The sequence below is a fragment of the Nansenia antarctica genome, assembly GCF_963989245.1.
Source record: "Nansenia antarctica genome assembly, chromosome: 9".
NCBI lineage: Eukaryota > Metazoa > Chordata > Actinopteri > Argentiniformes > Microstomatidae > Nansenia > Nansenia antarctica.
The window spans coordinates 31,948,114-31,961,838 of record NC_137679.1 but is presented as its reverse complement, the minus strand read 5'-3'; the positions used below and the strand labels follow the sequence as shown (position 1 = coordinate 31,961,838).

The 13,725-nt window shown below is 42.2% G+C and overlaps 1 protein-coding gene across 5 annotated transcripts in view; it reads right to left on the bottom strand.

Annotated features, from left to right (window-relative positions):
* The window catches only part of LOC308165248 (multiple C2 and transmembrane domain-containing protein 2-like), a 44,908-nt gene extending 31,617 nt beyond the window's left edge, over positions 1-13,291 (bottom strand). For 2 of the 5 annotated variants that reach the window (XM_080539395.1, XM_080539394.1), the window contains exon 1: positions 13,215-13,289. The gene's annotated coding sequence lies outside the window, so the exon portion shown is untranslated. Of the gene's footprint in view, positions 1-13,214 lie in introns of all 5 variants that reach the window. The other 3 variants (XM_080539397.1, XM_080539393.1, XM_080539396.1) reach the window with 3 other exon arrangements.
* Positions 13,292-13,725: the final 434 nt, after the last annotated feature.

Below are 13,725 nucleotides of genomic sequence, written 5' to 3'. Positions count from 1 at the left end.
CTTACTATAGTCAATGTTCCTCAACCTGAACCTAGTTTTACTCTGGTTAATACATATGAAATACACCATACTTAACACAGTATAAAGACACCCCCGATACCAATCCCATTAGTGAGTCCAAGGGAAATGCTCCAACTAGTTAGACAAAACTACCTTCCTGTGTTTACATTGCTAGGCCTTGGTCCTGTCCCCACCACAGTAGAGGAGTCCTGTGTCCACAAAATAAACAAACGCCACTTTCAGCAACGTTCCTCTGATCCTATGATTACACAATCCGGTCCAGAAAAGTGCTACTGTGCCAAGTGCTACAGTTTAGCCGATAGCAAAAGGTCCAGCTCTTGAAAGATGAGGAACAAGATACCATTGAGTCTTGATGTCCATGTGACCTTTTACTCAGTGGCCCAGTGGCCTCTCAAATATTTGTCATGGATTGATTTAAAGATGACTAGGCCATTCTGTAACCATTCAGTTGTTTCTGTATAGTTCAATGACCCTCTTTTGGACAATACTGTACATAGGATCACACAGTCTGACTCTCCCTCCTGAGACATCTACATCCCCTCTACTATTTCTCTACTGTTAATATAAAAAATTGTAAAAAATCTTCCTTCTTCTAGCATTACGACCTGGCCTGAGCATAGATTACTTTTTCCTGCTATGACTGGTAGATAGATGATTCACTTACTTAGTCAAATGTATTTGTTGTAAGTCGCTTTGGATAAAGGCATCTGCTAAATGCCAGAAATGTAAATGCAAATATAGGATCAAGTACAACATTCCTGTTGCAAGCACTTACCGTATCACTATAGAGACTGTTGAATGCTATGCAAAACAGCAATACTCTCTTTGAGAGACATTTGTCATGTTGGTGTTATAAGACATAACTACACTGTAACAACACTGGTTACTTATTGTTTCATTTACCATAACTACAATTACGATTGCAGCTACTGTAAGTCATTACTTTTTTGCTACAAAGTATAATATACAAAATATGAATATAGGCTATATATAAACAAAGAACACTTTCAAATGTAAAACAATTAAATAAACACTTTCAAATGTAAAAGTGTCTTAGCCAAAGTACATTTGTGTAAAGTAAGTGAATCATCTATAATCATCATAAGAATCACATGTACACTTCCTACAAATATCTTTGGTAAAGCTTGCTGTGACATGATGTCATATGTGTCAGGGTCTGGTTTAGGGGTGGGCATCAATGATCGACGATCGATAATTGATCGATAAGGATCTTGGTCGATCACAAAATATTTTGCTCGATAATCGATAATAATAATTTTAAAAAAAACACTAACGTTTTCAGTCATCCTCCTATTTGTGATTAACTGTTTTTTTTACTGCTCCTATGGTGAGTGTACTGTCCAGTTAGGATGGGGTGTGTTCATTGTGCATGTTTTAGCCTATAAAATGGGACAAATGTGAAATGTTATTTTAAATGTTATTTGAATAATTATTAGTTATTATTAATTATTCAAATTATTAGATACTTGTAACATTATTTTGAGTTATGCCTCATAACTGCGTGGGAATTGTTTGATTATATAGATCCGTTATGCGTAGGGATATTGGGGGCTGTGATTAGGTGCTTAAATAGTGGGAGACCGTGCGTAGGGGTTCATTGTGTGATGCCAGGACTTGAGGGATGCCACGGTTAGTGTGTTTGATGCGTGTTTTGTGTAACATTTATATGCTTTGTTTTAGTCTTTGAATGTGTCAGAGCTGTGTATTTATGTATGTTTTGTTGTCTGCATTCGCAGGTTTTACAATCTATTCAATTTTCATAAAGAATAAGAAAAACGAGTTGAATGGTATCCGTGTCCCTCAGTCCAGCCTTTCTGTCGGCGTTAGTAGACAGAACAATTGTAAAACCTACGGCCCGGGCATCAAAGAAATATCTTTGAAAAGATTCCCGAGGTGGTGGAGAAGTAAATTGACAGCCACATTCAGAGAGGAGTTCTCCGCGGGACGAATACAAGCGTCGAGGGAACTCGGAAAAGTGACTGCAATTAACCGGAGCTAGCTAGCCAGGTGTGCTGTCTGAGGCGTGTCTGTGCAGAGCCTACTGGACATGAGACAGTGTCGGCAGCGCGAGACAGCGAGAGAGGACAGCAAGACCAGGAAAGCGGTCGGGTAAGCAACAGCACTGACCAACGAACTAATTCAAGCTGGATGTTTATAGAGACTTGCCTTGCTAGCCAGAGTAATTAACGTGGGACTGACTGTGTCTGCTAAAGTGGCTAACCGGCGGAGTGATATATCCAAACTGTGAAAGGAGGAGGAGCCCTAGTGCGTCGCAGCAACCAGGAAGTAAATATACGCAGAAGATCCGGAGTTTCAAAATAAGAGTCCCATTTATTCTTGAAGTAACCAGGAAGTTAAAATACACAGAAGATCCGGAGTTTCAAAATAAGAGTCCCATTTATTCTGGCAGTAAATAAATGTCAGTTTTGACTGTAAAACGTCACAGTTGAATAAAACGAAATAAAAACACTAAGTGAGCAGTTTGAAGGGACTTTAATCTGTTAAAGAAAATAACAGCAGAGTTTGAATAAATATTTAAACATTGATAGCCTGTGAAAAGAGAAGGAAAATGGCTGAAGAGGACCAGTCCGTAGCTCAACTGAAAAAGGAGAGAAATTCAGCTAAATCCAACTTTAACCAAAAATCTGCCTTCATGCTCCGCGTTACACCCTCCATGGTCGAGAGCGAATTAAAGGTCCAGTGGCAGGCTTTCTCTAATGAAGCTGAGAAGCTCCTGGAAGCCAATAGTAGCTATGAAGAGGGTCTGCTTGCAGAAGCGGAAGAGGACCCCACCAAACTATCGGAACAACAGACGAGAGACATCGAGAAGGTGAGCAAAGACTGCATGACTAAATTGTCGAAGGTTGGCGATCTCGTAAAACTCCATCTGTGGTCAAGATACGGTGAAAGAAGAGTGTTGTTCGCGATCAGGGAGGCTGAACGAGCTAAAGAAGAGACAGAAGAGGTCCCATTGGGCCAGCTAGACCATGACTGCCATGAGAGACAAGTGCACCATTTAGAGGAGCTTACTACAGGAGCAGAGAAAGAGCTCTCTGTCTGGAGAGACTGGGCCCCTGTCGCTGCTATAGAAGACGTGGAGAGACAGCTGCATCATTTAATGTCCTCAAAGAACAAGCTCAGGCGAGATAGAGACGCCGAGATAGGAAAAGCTCGAAAGGCAACTGAGGAAGAAGACCGCGCCCGCCGCACAACAGCTGAAGGAGAGCGCCAGAGGGCTGAAGAGGAAGAACGCGCCAGACGCGCCCAGCTTATCCTGGCTCAACAGGCGGAGACTGAAGCACGGGCAGAGCTTGTTAAAGCCCAGCAAAAAGCGTTGGAGGAGACTCAAGCAGGCGCACGGGGTGGAAATGCAGCTACGAGAGGCATTCCAAAAGTGAGGCTGAAGCCTACAAGTCTCCCGACGTTTAGAGGTAGCATTCGGGAATACTACCGCTGGAGGAAGGATTGGGAAAGCCTACAGGAACAAGGCGATCCCTCCGGGTCTCCGGAAGTTAAGAAGTTTCAACTTCTGGAAAGTATAGAGGAGACCATAGTGAAGGATCTCAGGCTCGCGAGCCACAATACTGCCGAAGATGTCTTCAGGGTGCTAGAGAGTCGTTTCGGAAACAAGAATGCAATCACCAACCTGATCGTAGCAGAGCTGCAGAAGATTTCTCCAGTCAAAGAGCACCAGTTCAGGAAGGTGATTGATCTGATCCGAATCACAGAGAAAGCTCTAGCAGACCTTAAAGATCTTGACAATGAAGTAGCCATCAAAAACCCTCTGGTGACTGGAGCCATTGAGAACAAACTGCCACTCACTTTGAAAAAGGAGTGGCTTACTTTCAAAATAGACCCCCGAAATGGTTTCCAGCCGGAGAGATACTTTGACACCTTCCTGGACTTCCTACAAAAGCAGGAAAGCATCCTCGAACAGTTGGAGCAGATGGAGATCACGGAGATCCCAGAGAAGAATACTGGGAAGAAGTTTGCTTTCACTAGAGCCACTGAGAGAGGCAGCGCTGATGACAATTGTGTTCTGTGCGAAGATAAACACAGAAGTAGGCTGTTCACCTGTAAGAAGTTCAGAGGCCTCGACTTGGCAGCAAGAAAGGCCGCGGTGAAGAAGTCTAGAGCCTGCCGGCTGTGCCTTTCATCACATGGCGCTGACGGAGAGTGTAACCTTAAATTCCTCTGCACCAAGAGAGGCTGCAAAGAAGGAGAGTCGTCAGACCACCATTACCTTCTCTGCCCCAGTAGAGACAGTAAGAGGGATGGTGGAGAAAAGAAAGAAACTCCAAGTAGCGGCGTTGAACGTGCAAGGAGGTTAACCGTTGAACAGGAAGAGGTCTTGTCCCAACTCGCTCCAGAGATTGCGCAAAAAGTCAGGAAAGCCTTCACAAATAAGACAGCAGTTACGAGCTGCACTAAAGCAAAAGCCGGGAAGCTCCTGGAAGAAAATGGAATAAAGGAGTGTCCGGTAATAATGATGCTCCTGGAGGTCACTGCTAACGACGGGCAACAAATTGGTGCTCTGATGGACCTAGCATCAGATACAAATTACATTACCCACGCGGCTGCAAGTAGGCTTGGCCTGAAGAGCGAGAAAATCACGCTAGTGGTGCAGGGCGTCGGAGGGATGACTGTGACAGCCAACACCAGAAGGTACCTCCTGAAGGTGAGGTTCAGGACCCCGGAAGGTGAAAGAGCCCACCAGTTGGTCTGCTACGGCTTAGATGAAATAGCCAAGGTGCACCATGCCATCGAGCCACAGCAACTGAAAAGGTTCTTCCCCGAGGTCAAGACCCAGGAGTTGGTCCGGCCAAGGAGTATTGAGCTCCTCATCAGCCAAAGAGAGGGGCGGCTGGTTCCCTGTCCCGTGAAGGTAGTAGGAGACCTGGTCCTGTGGGAAGGCCCACTTGGAAAGATTGTGAGTGGGACGCATCCCAATCTGTTTGAAGATGTGGAGACGGTGACCTACGAGTCCAAGACACACTTCGCCCGATCAATGAGAACAGCAGCGGCCAAGTATGAGGAAATCGTCAAGTGTATCGGGTGCTGCGAAGAGACCAGGGAGAGTGGACTGAGGCAGGAAAGCAACTCCAGAGTCCAGAGCTCAATGGCAACCAACAAAGAAGTGTTGGAAGACGATCCTGAAGAGGACATCGGGGAGTACGCCATCACGAGGGTGAACATTGGAGACCGTCCTGCTGGTTGCATTGCTCAACTGGCAATGAGGGAGACAGCAGGGCTACCTCAGTTCATTGAAAGGGAGGAAGAGCGTCGTGTCTTGGAGAAAGACAGCTACGTCGACGACATCTTGACTTCCCATGATGATCTGAAGATGCTCGACACCATCACGAGTGGAGTGGAGGAGATCTTGAGCGCTGGAGGATTCTTTCTAAAGCCGTGGGTCCGGTCTGGCCAAGGTGGGAGGAGAAAGGACGGCGCCAGAACCTGTGGAGGGGAGAGGCCTGGAGCGACATCCAAAACCCTGATGCTACCGAATCAGCTGAAAGACGAGGATAATAAGGCCCTTGGCATTGGGTATCTCGTGGATTCCGACCAGCTCTACGTGATGACATCAGTATACTTCTCCAAGAGAAAAGGAAAGATGAGGACAGGCCTCAACCTCAAGGTAGAAGAAGTCTGGGAGAGTACACCCAACGGCTTGTCAAGGAGAGAGCTGCTGAGCCAAGTGGCTGGCCTATACAATCCAATTGGCCTGGTGTCCCCGGCCAAACAAAAAGGAAACATCCTTGTAAGAAGAGCCTTCCAAGAGGCAGGAGGCGGGAACTCAGCCAAGGAAACGTGGGACCCTGGGAAGACAGGGTCTCCAACCGAGTGGTCGTGGATCCCCGGTGAGTGCAATGTGGCCGACATCATCACAAGAGGAGCAGTTCCTGAAGAACTGAGCGAAAATTCTCTGTGGCAGAATGGACCTGGATTCCTGGAGAAGCCTTTTGAGGAGTGGCCCGTGAAATCAGCGGCAGAAGTGGCAGCTGATGCTCGAGAAAGTGTGAACAAGCTCAAACGGAAGGCCTTCTCAGGAGCGCTCACCAGGGCCCAAGCTAACGTGAGGACCGAAAAAGAGAAAAGAAAGGCTCTGGCAAGCTGCCCGTTGTCGTCCTCCACCGGGATGTCAGGAGGATGGTTGTTCTCCTCCCCATTGAGGAACAAGGGACATTGGTAGCCTCCCTAGACTAGTAGCTAGATCGGCTAGGTGGGAGGTGTACTGTCCAGTTAGGATGGGGTGTGTTCATTGTGCATGTTTTAGCCTATAAAATGGGACAAATGTGAAATGTTATTTTAAATGTTATTTGAATAATTATTAGTTATTATTAATTATTCAAATTATTAGATACTTGTAACATTATTTTGAGTTATGCCTCATAACTGCGTGGGAATTGTTTGATTATATAGATCCGTTATGCGTAGGGATATTGGGGGCTGTGATTAGGTGCTTAAATAGTGGGAGACCGTGCGTAGGGGTTCATTGTGTGATGCCAGGACTTGAGGGATGCCACGGTTAGTGTGTTTGATGCGTGTTTTGTGTAACATTTATATGCTTTGTTTTAGTCTTTGAATGTGTCAGAGCTGTGTATTTATGTATGTTTTGTTGTCTGCATTCGCAGGTTTTACAATCTATTCAATTTTCATAAAGAATAAGAAAAACGAGTTGAATGGTATCCGTGTCCCTCAGTCCAGCCTTTCTGTCGGCGTTAGTAGACAGAACAGTGAGTTACTTATTTTCTATATTTTTATTTATAACGTAAAATGTGTTTTTAAGTTAAACAATTTAGGCTACTCACTGCCTTGTTTAAGAGGATTGTTATCTGACTGTAGTGTCTAGTTTGAATGTGAATGAATGAATGTGTGCAATAGCAACACAAATCAAGTTTCCCCCAAGGAAAACATGCTTGTTATTTCTGCCCTATTTTATTTTTCCGTTTTTTTTTTTTTTTTTTTTTAATGAAAAAAAAGCTTATCGATTAATCGATAATTGATCGTTAATTCTTGCGATTATCGAAAAAGAAATTTTGATCGTTTGCCCAGCCCTAGTCTGGTTAAAACGTCCTCAAGTCCTCATGGTTATGTTTCAGTTTTTTCCAGATTAGGAAAGTGCAGATTGCCAGCTTTCAAATGATGTGTCATACATTGAAAATAGTTGTAGAAGATATGCTTATTTGAATGTTGGTCCACCTCAAACCAAATAGCAGAGAAACGCGATCTGAATCAAAACACAGGCAAAACAGCTGCTAATAGGTAGTGCTAAAAAGGAACATTGTTACAAACATATAACTGATTGTTTAGAACATCACAACATGCTGATAGAAAATGTTAAAAACACATAACTACACATAATTAGATGATCACACAGTCGTTGCTTTTGAACACATCCTAAAACGAAAGTTTATTTACAAGCCATGTATCACTTACCAGCCTTACTTAGCCTACAGCAGACAAGACAGTGAATCCAAGTATTTAGTGATCCTAAAACTGTTGTTTGTTATATCGAGTGGGCTCGTCAACACTTCAACTTTCATAATATGTAAAAAAAGGGAAAAAAAGAAAAAAAAAAGCTCATTTGCGTGCCTTGAGGATTGCCGACATGCAGCCCTTTTTACCAGACCGTGTCACATTATTCCAGAGTCTACCTTTAAAAGTCTTCTGTTCATTTATTTTATAGTAAAAGAGTGAAAAAAGTGCTGGGTGATGACAATCCCCAATAAACACGTTAATTTGACTTCCTGTGGTCATTATTTTTGGTCCTGTGCTCAAACACCTTTTTTACAGCCCTATTTCTTTTATTTGTTTAATGATTAAAAACTGGGCCACATTGTACTCAACGCTTGTGTTAATGTCATAACATTATTGAGGCTGCACACACCCTTCTACACCTCTTGTGTTGGTACTAAGAGGATATAATATAGTGTGATCTATGATATGAAAAAAATCCCCATGTCCAGCATTACTGAAGCATAATGTATTGAATATAAACTAAGTCACGCATTTTCAACACTTTCAACACACATAATGTGAAATGAAATGAACAAACAACAATAAAACCACCACCATACACAGCAAATTGCTGGAAAATAATAATCCTTTAAGCTGTGCAGAGTGGGAGAGAAGCGGCCTCCATTATCTGAGCACAGCAGTGGTGCTCTCCATAGTACCTCCACCAGCACACAGCACCTGCGCACGGACACTGCTGCTACGTACTCTAGAGAAAATATGATTTTTCAAAACGCAGAAACATAAGCCTCTTATGGGTTTAGATGTCCTACCGTGCCATCAATGGGGTCACAGAGGAGATGTGATTGAGATAATTTCACATTCTGATTCAGAAAAATTGGGAGTTTTTTTTGTAATGATCATAGTATATGGAGATGTAACAATGTGTGCAACAGCTAGGTATCCAGGGTATCCCAGGGGAGGCTGGTGGAGGTAGAAATCGGTGGACAGGCTTGTTGTAATGCATGGAACGGAATAAGGACTGGTATGGAACATAATGTGTTTGATACCATTGCTAATTCCATGCATTACAATGAGCCTGTCCTCTGATTTCTACCTCCACCAGCCTCCCCTGGGGTACACTATATTGTAATCAGGTCCCAGAAACTCCTGGCATATGCTAGCTAGTATCTAACAAATGTTTGTCACTTTCTCTTTTTTGTGAGATAATGTCTGGTTCAAAGAAATGGGTAAACTGTTAATCCAGAAAGCAGCTCTCTAGCCTGACCCATATAAACGGATTAGAACACCACTCACTACAATGTTTAGAAGAGAGAGAAATAAAAAGTGTATGTGATGGGAGGCAGTTGGTAATGACAAGTAGACAGACACTAGTGAAGGTGTGACGTATACTACAACTATAATATACTATAATATCTGACATTTTGGTAAGAAATTAGTTGATCACATACAGTTGCTCTTTGGGCAGTTGTTCACATGTGGATGAAGAAGGAAAACAATTAGAACTATTAAAGTTCTATCTGTGGTCCAATCATAAGCCTAGGCACTGTTGGTTGGGTTGCCAATCATGTTATTTAACTAATTGAGTTATGAAAGAAAATCGTATAAACCGCTCTGATATATGGGTTATGAAAGAAATTGTATGACTCTAGCTTCAATAAAGGGATAGCTCACTAAAATCATAAATCTACCTCATGCTTTTTATAATTAGTAAGTAGTGTATTGATCCAGAAGAGTCAGAAATACATATTTTTCACTCATCTAGCATAGAGCACAGCAAAGACGTAATTGCATGTAACTTACTTAAATATAAAATCTAGATATTTTAAAATGTTATGTACAAAATAAACCTACTCTCATCCTGAAGCAACTCAAGTCTCAATGGTGTTCTATCAAAACTGAAATTGCTCATGTAGACAAAGTGTTAGATAGAACCTTAGAGAACTGAACTGAAATAGACGTGAATGTGTCAGAGATACGTCACTGGCCAAACTACAGAGGCTTCACTGCAAACCAAACCACTAGTTACAGTAACGTCAAACTGTAACCTGATGGTGGGCATGTGCAGCTGCCACTGGAACCGGCTAACTTGTCTGGCTAACCCTAACCCTAACCCTAACCCTAGGGAGTTTGTCAGGGCCAAAAAGCAGAAAGTTCTTGACTGGCCATGTCAATCTTGAGATTTAAATCAAATGAATTGAACATGCATTTCATTTCCTGATATGATTTTAGGCAAAAAGACCTCAAAACAAACAACAACTGAAGATGGCTGCAGCACAGCCCTGGCAGAGCATCACCAGAGAAAACACCCAGCATCTGGTGGGGTCAACGGGTCGCAGACTTCACATTTACATTTTAAACATTTAGCAGACGGCTTTATCCAAAGCGACTTACAACGAGTACATTTGTCTAAGTAAGCGAATCACCTCTACACCAATCATAATGAACAAACCTATGCTAGGACCAGGGGCCATTGGCAGTCACACCCTCATTAACCACTTGACATGTCAAAGTTCTGCGCTGCGTGCCACCACACCTTTTAAACAAGTCAAGCACTGTCAACAATGATGCCAGTCCAGTCTATGTTAATCCAAGCAAAGACTCATTCTGTTTATCAAGAGGGTTGGAGCTGCAGGCAGTTATTGCATCATGCAAAGGATCGTCAACCAAATACTAAACATGAGTATTTTATATTTGTAACAGCAGCTGGTGAAAGCGGGAACAAGTCCGGCAACCGACAAAATGTTTTGTCATTTATTCTGAAATTTTAAAATAAAATGTCAACGTTGTTTACAATCAACGACACCCTCGCTAGTCAACGAACACAGCTTGTTTTGTGAGCCTGCTAACAGTTAACTAGGTAGTAGTGGGGATTACTCACCGAATCAATTGCCTAGCAATATATTGGCTTGACTAGCGAGTGTGTCATTGATTTGAAATTCATTGAAACGTTCATTAAATCTATTTAAATTTTTCAGAATAAAAGTCCAAACATTTTGATTGGTTGCCGACTTGTTCCCCCTTTCACCAGGTGCTGTCACATTTGGACATTATATTATTTTTTTCCAATACTTTTGGAGCTCTGGAATAGGGGGAGTATGCTTAAAGAATTACTTTCTAAATGGTTACCCCAATCTGATTTTTCTTTTAATCTACTTGGACCCCATAGTATGGTAAGTGTTTGATTTCAAATCCAAACGGTTGGAGTACAGAGCTAAAAGAAGACAAAGACTTATGGAGGGCACTGTATGAGTGAGGGATACACTATTTAACAATCTTAAGTCTTGAGATGTAAAATCTTTGATGCTCAAAAAGAACTATACTTCACGCTGATAGAACTTCACGCTGTAGTTCTAAGCTTTTGCTATGACATTCTGCCTAGTGGAAAGTTGGATGTGCTCGAATCAAAATAATATCAGAACATATTTTACTTTTGTAGCACTGGCATACACAATGAAGTACAGTACATATTCTGTCTAAAAACCCAACACGAAACCTAGCAAAATAACTAACGACTTAAATTATCACAGGATATTTGATAACATTATTGATTGAATTCCTGCCTCTTTAGTATGTTGGACTGAGAATGACTGCAACAGTGAGTAAATGAGTTTGGAGAGATGGAAGTATAATCATTGTGAAATGGCTCTACCTTGCACAAAGCAATCAACTTTGTAGGAAGTGGCAACATCCTCATCTCTGCATGGTACACTATCATGGTACCAGAACAATGCTTATAAAAAGTGATGTAAAGAATGCAAACATTGTTGAACACAGTCAATAAAGGTCCCCTACTTGCCACATTTTCCGCAGATTTAACTGTATACAGTAGGAGACAGCAGTTCACTTGATTCTGTCCAGAACATAATTGAATGATTTAACTTATCTTTAATAGAGTAATTAATGAAGTGCCCCATATTAAGTTCCATCATTAAGCTATTCAATGACAGAAGGCCAGTTTAGTGCGGAAATAGGTTGATGGCTTATCTCATAGGCTATTATATGCCCACTCCTATCATACGTACTGCACAATGTGAGGCCAAAGCACCAGCTACTAATCCTGGGCAAGCCAGTGCTCCGTGCTGCATGCATGCAGACGCACAGCACACAGTTGGCTTTAAGCATCTGTCTCCTTCGAGGGAGACTGTGAGGACAGCAGTGCTGGAGCTCACGCACGCTGACAGTCACCAGTCAGCATTAGCTAACAGACTAAGTACATCCCTTCACAGAGGGAGAGAGGAGAGCCACAGAGGTTATCCTGGTGACACTCTTCAGAATGCAATCTTGCTTGTTCTTGAGTAACGTTTAACAGTGCTCATTTAACCTGCTTCCCCTATAAGCTTTGAAGGGAGAAGATGCTAATTTGTCAGTTCAATGACAAATGTTAAGGGAGAAGATGTTAATTGTAGTTTGTGCACACATCTCCCCCCAGGAAGAGAACAGAGATCTGGGCTATAGGCACAATAGTATATTGAGTGGTAGTGAAAGAAATGTGTAGTTCATTCTATGTGGCCAACATCAATCAAGTAATGTTTGAAACTAGTCTACAAATATTCTTTAGAATAGAAGGCTCGCTAAAAGTAGGCGAAACAGCCTTCGCGCTCCATTAATTGTTAAGTGTCTTGCTCAAGGGTACAACAGCAGTGGTAGGCACCTTAAATATGATGCCTGCAACCCACCAGCTCACATTCAGCTGCCTGCTTGGGTGGGGATCGAACCAGCAACCTACCGATGGCTGGCCTGCCTCTCTAACCCATAGGCTACCTGCCACCCCTAAAGATGTGTGGAACGTATACCAAGAGAGCAGAGGGAATATGTCCAAGGAAAGTCAATGTCAACTGTTTGGTCATGATTTGGTAGGCCTATTATACTGGCAGTTGTATATATTTGTGCCAAAAGTACAAAATTCACAAGCCTGAATGCAACACACATACTCTACCTTTGTCTGCTAAACACTCATACTACACTGGCCACAAGACAACTAAGACAGAGCAAGCCAACACTTCAGAACTCGCAATAACAAACTGTTATTGTTATCGCACATTCCAAGACAAGGGGCAAAAAAGCGTTCAGCAAAACCACTATCTTAATAAGATTATACGTTATGACGAGGACACACGATTGCACAGTTGCATTTACAGATGTTGAGCAACAGTCAGCGACCAAACCAGAAACAGACAAACAGTCTGTCGAATAGTTTTTAGGTCATTTCCTGAAAAGCGTTAAAAACACGATCTCACTCAATATTTGTGACAGTCATTTTCTATCTATAAAGGATAACACTGGCGTTGTTATTATTGTAAATGATTTGAACAAATGTAGATTCCATGTAAGAGATTATTCATGCATTTATTAGCCCCAATCGTTACAGTCGCACTTCAATGACTGTCGGTCAGTCTTTTACACTGCTATTTCAATGGTTTTCTTTTCAGCGCCATAATTTCTAAAAAGGTCTTCGCCAATATACTATTTTAATTTTCTTAGGCTACAGGTTTACACAAATGTGCTCACATAAGAAGTTCTGATTGTTTCTAGCCTATCTATATTAACCTATTACCCAACAGGTAACTTAACAGGTAAAGTTACAAGCGGCGCACCTGTATACACCACTCGAGGTCTCTCCAGATAACTTTAATGTCTTGTGCCCCCCCCTTCAAAATATGATTTAGAAACCTTAACATGTAAAAACCTACCTTTATTCAGTTGCAAGAAATATTCTCAAATGTCTTCATCCCATGCATGTCAAGGTGGTGGGACTGGGACAGATCGTTTCATTCTAGAAACTAGAAACATCTGCAATCCGCGCCGCGCGTGGCTCCGCTGACACCGACTTCCTTGTCAAATACTGGAGCGGTGAATTAAAGGGCGGTAGATCAGAGCAGGCGACTTTTGGCCGACGTTTAAAAAAAATAAAAACCTGTCAGGGCAGGGACGCGGGAAGGGGGGTGCTGAGGGTGCTGCAGCACCCCCTAGCGGCAGGCAGAAGGAGCCTGAATTTAAAAAAACTCCTGCCTGAATTTAAAAAATAAAAATATTATTCAAACAATAAGTTAAAACAATATAATAACTATTGTTGCTTTTGGGAATAAAAATAAATGTGTTTTTTGTAATAAATGTAAAAATGTGTTTGTTAGTTTTAATGTTAGTGATCACATGGTCATATCTTGCTAGGGAATCTCTGAGTTCTTTAGCAAAAATGCTAAA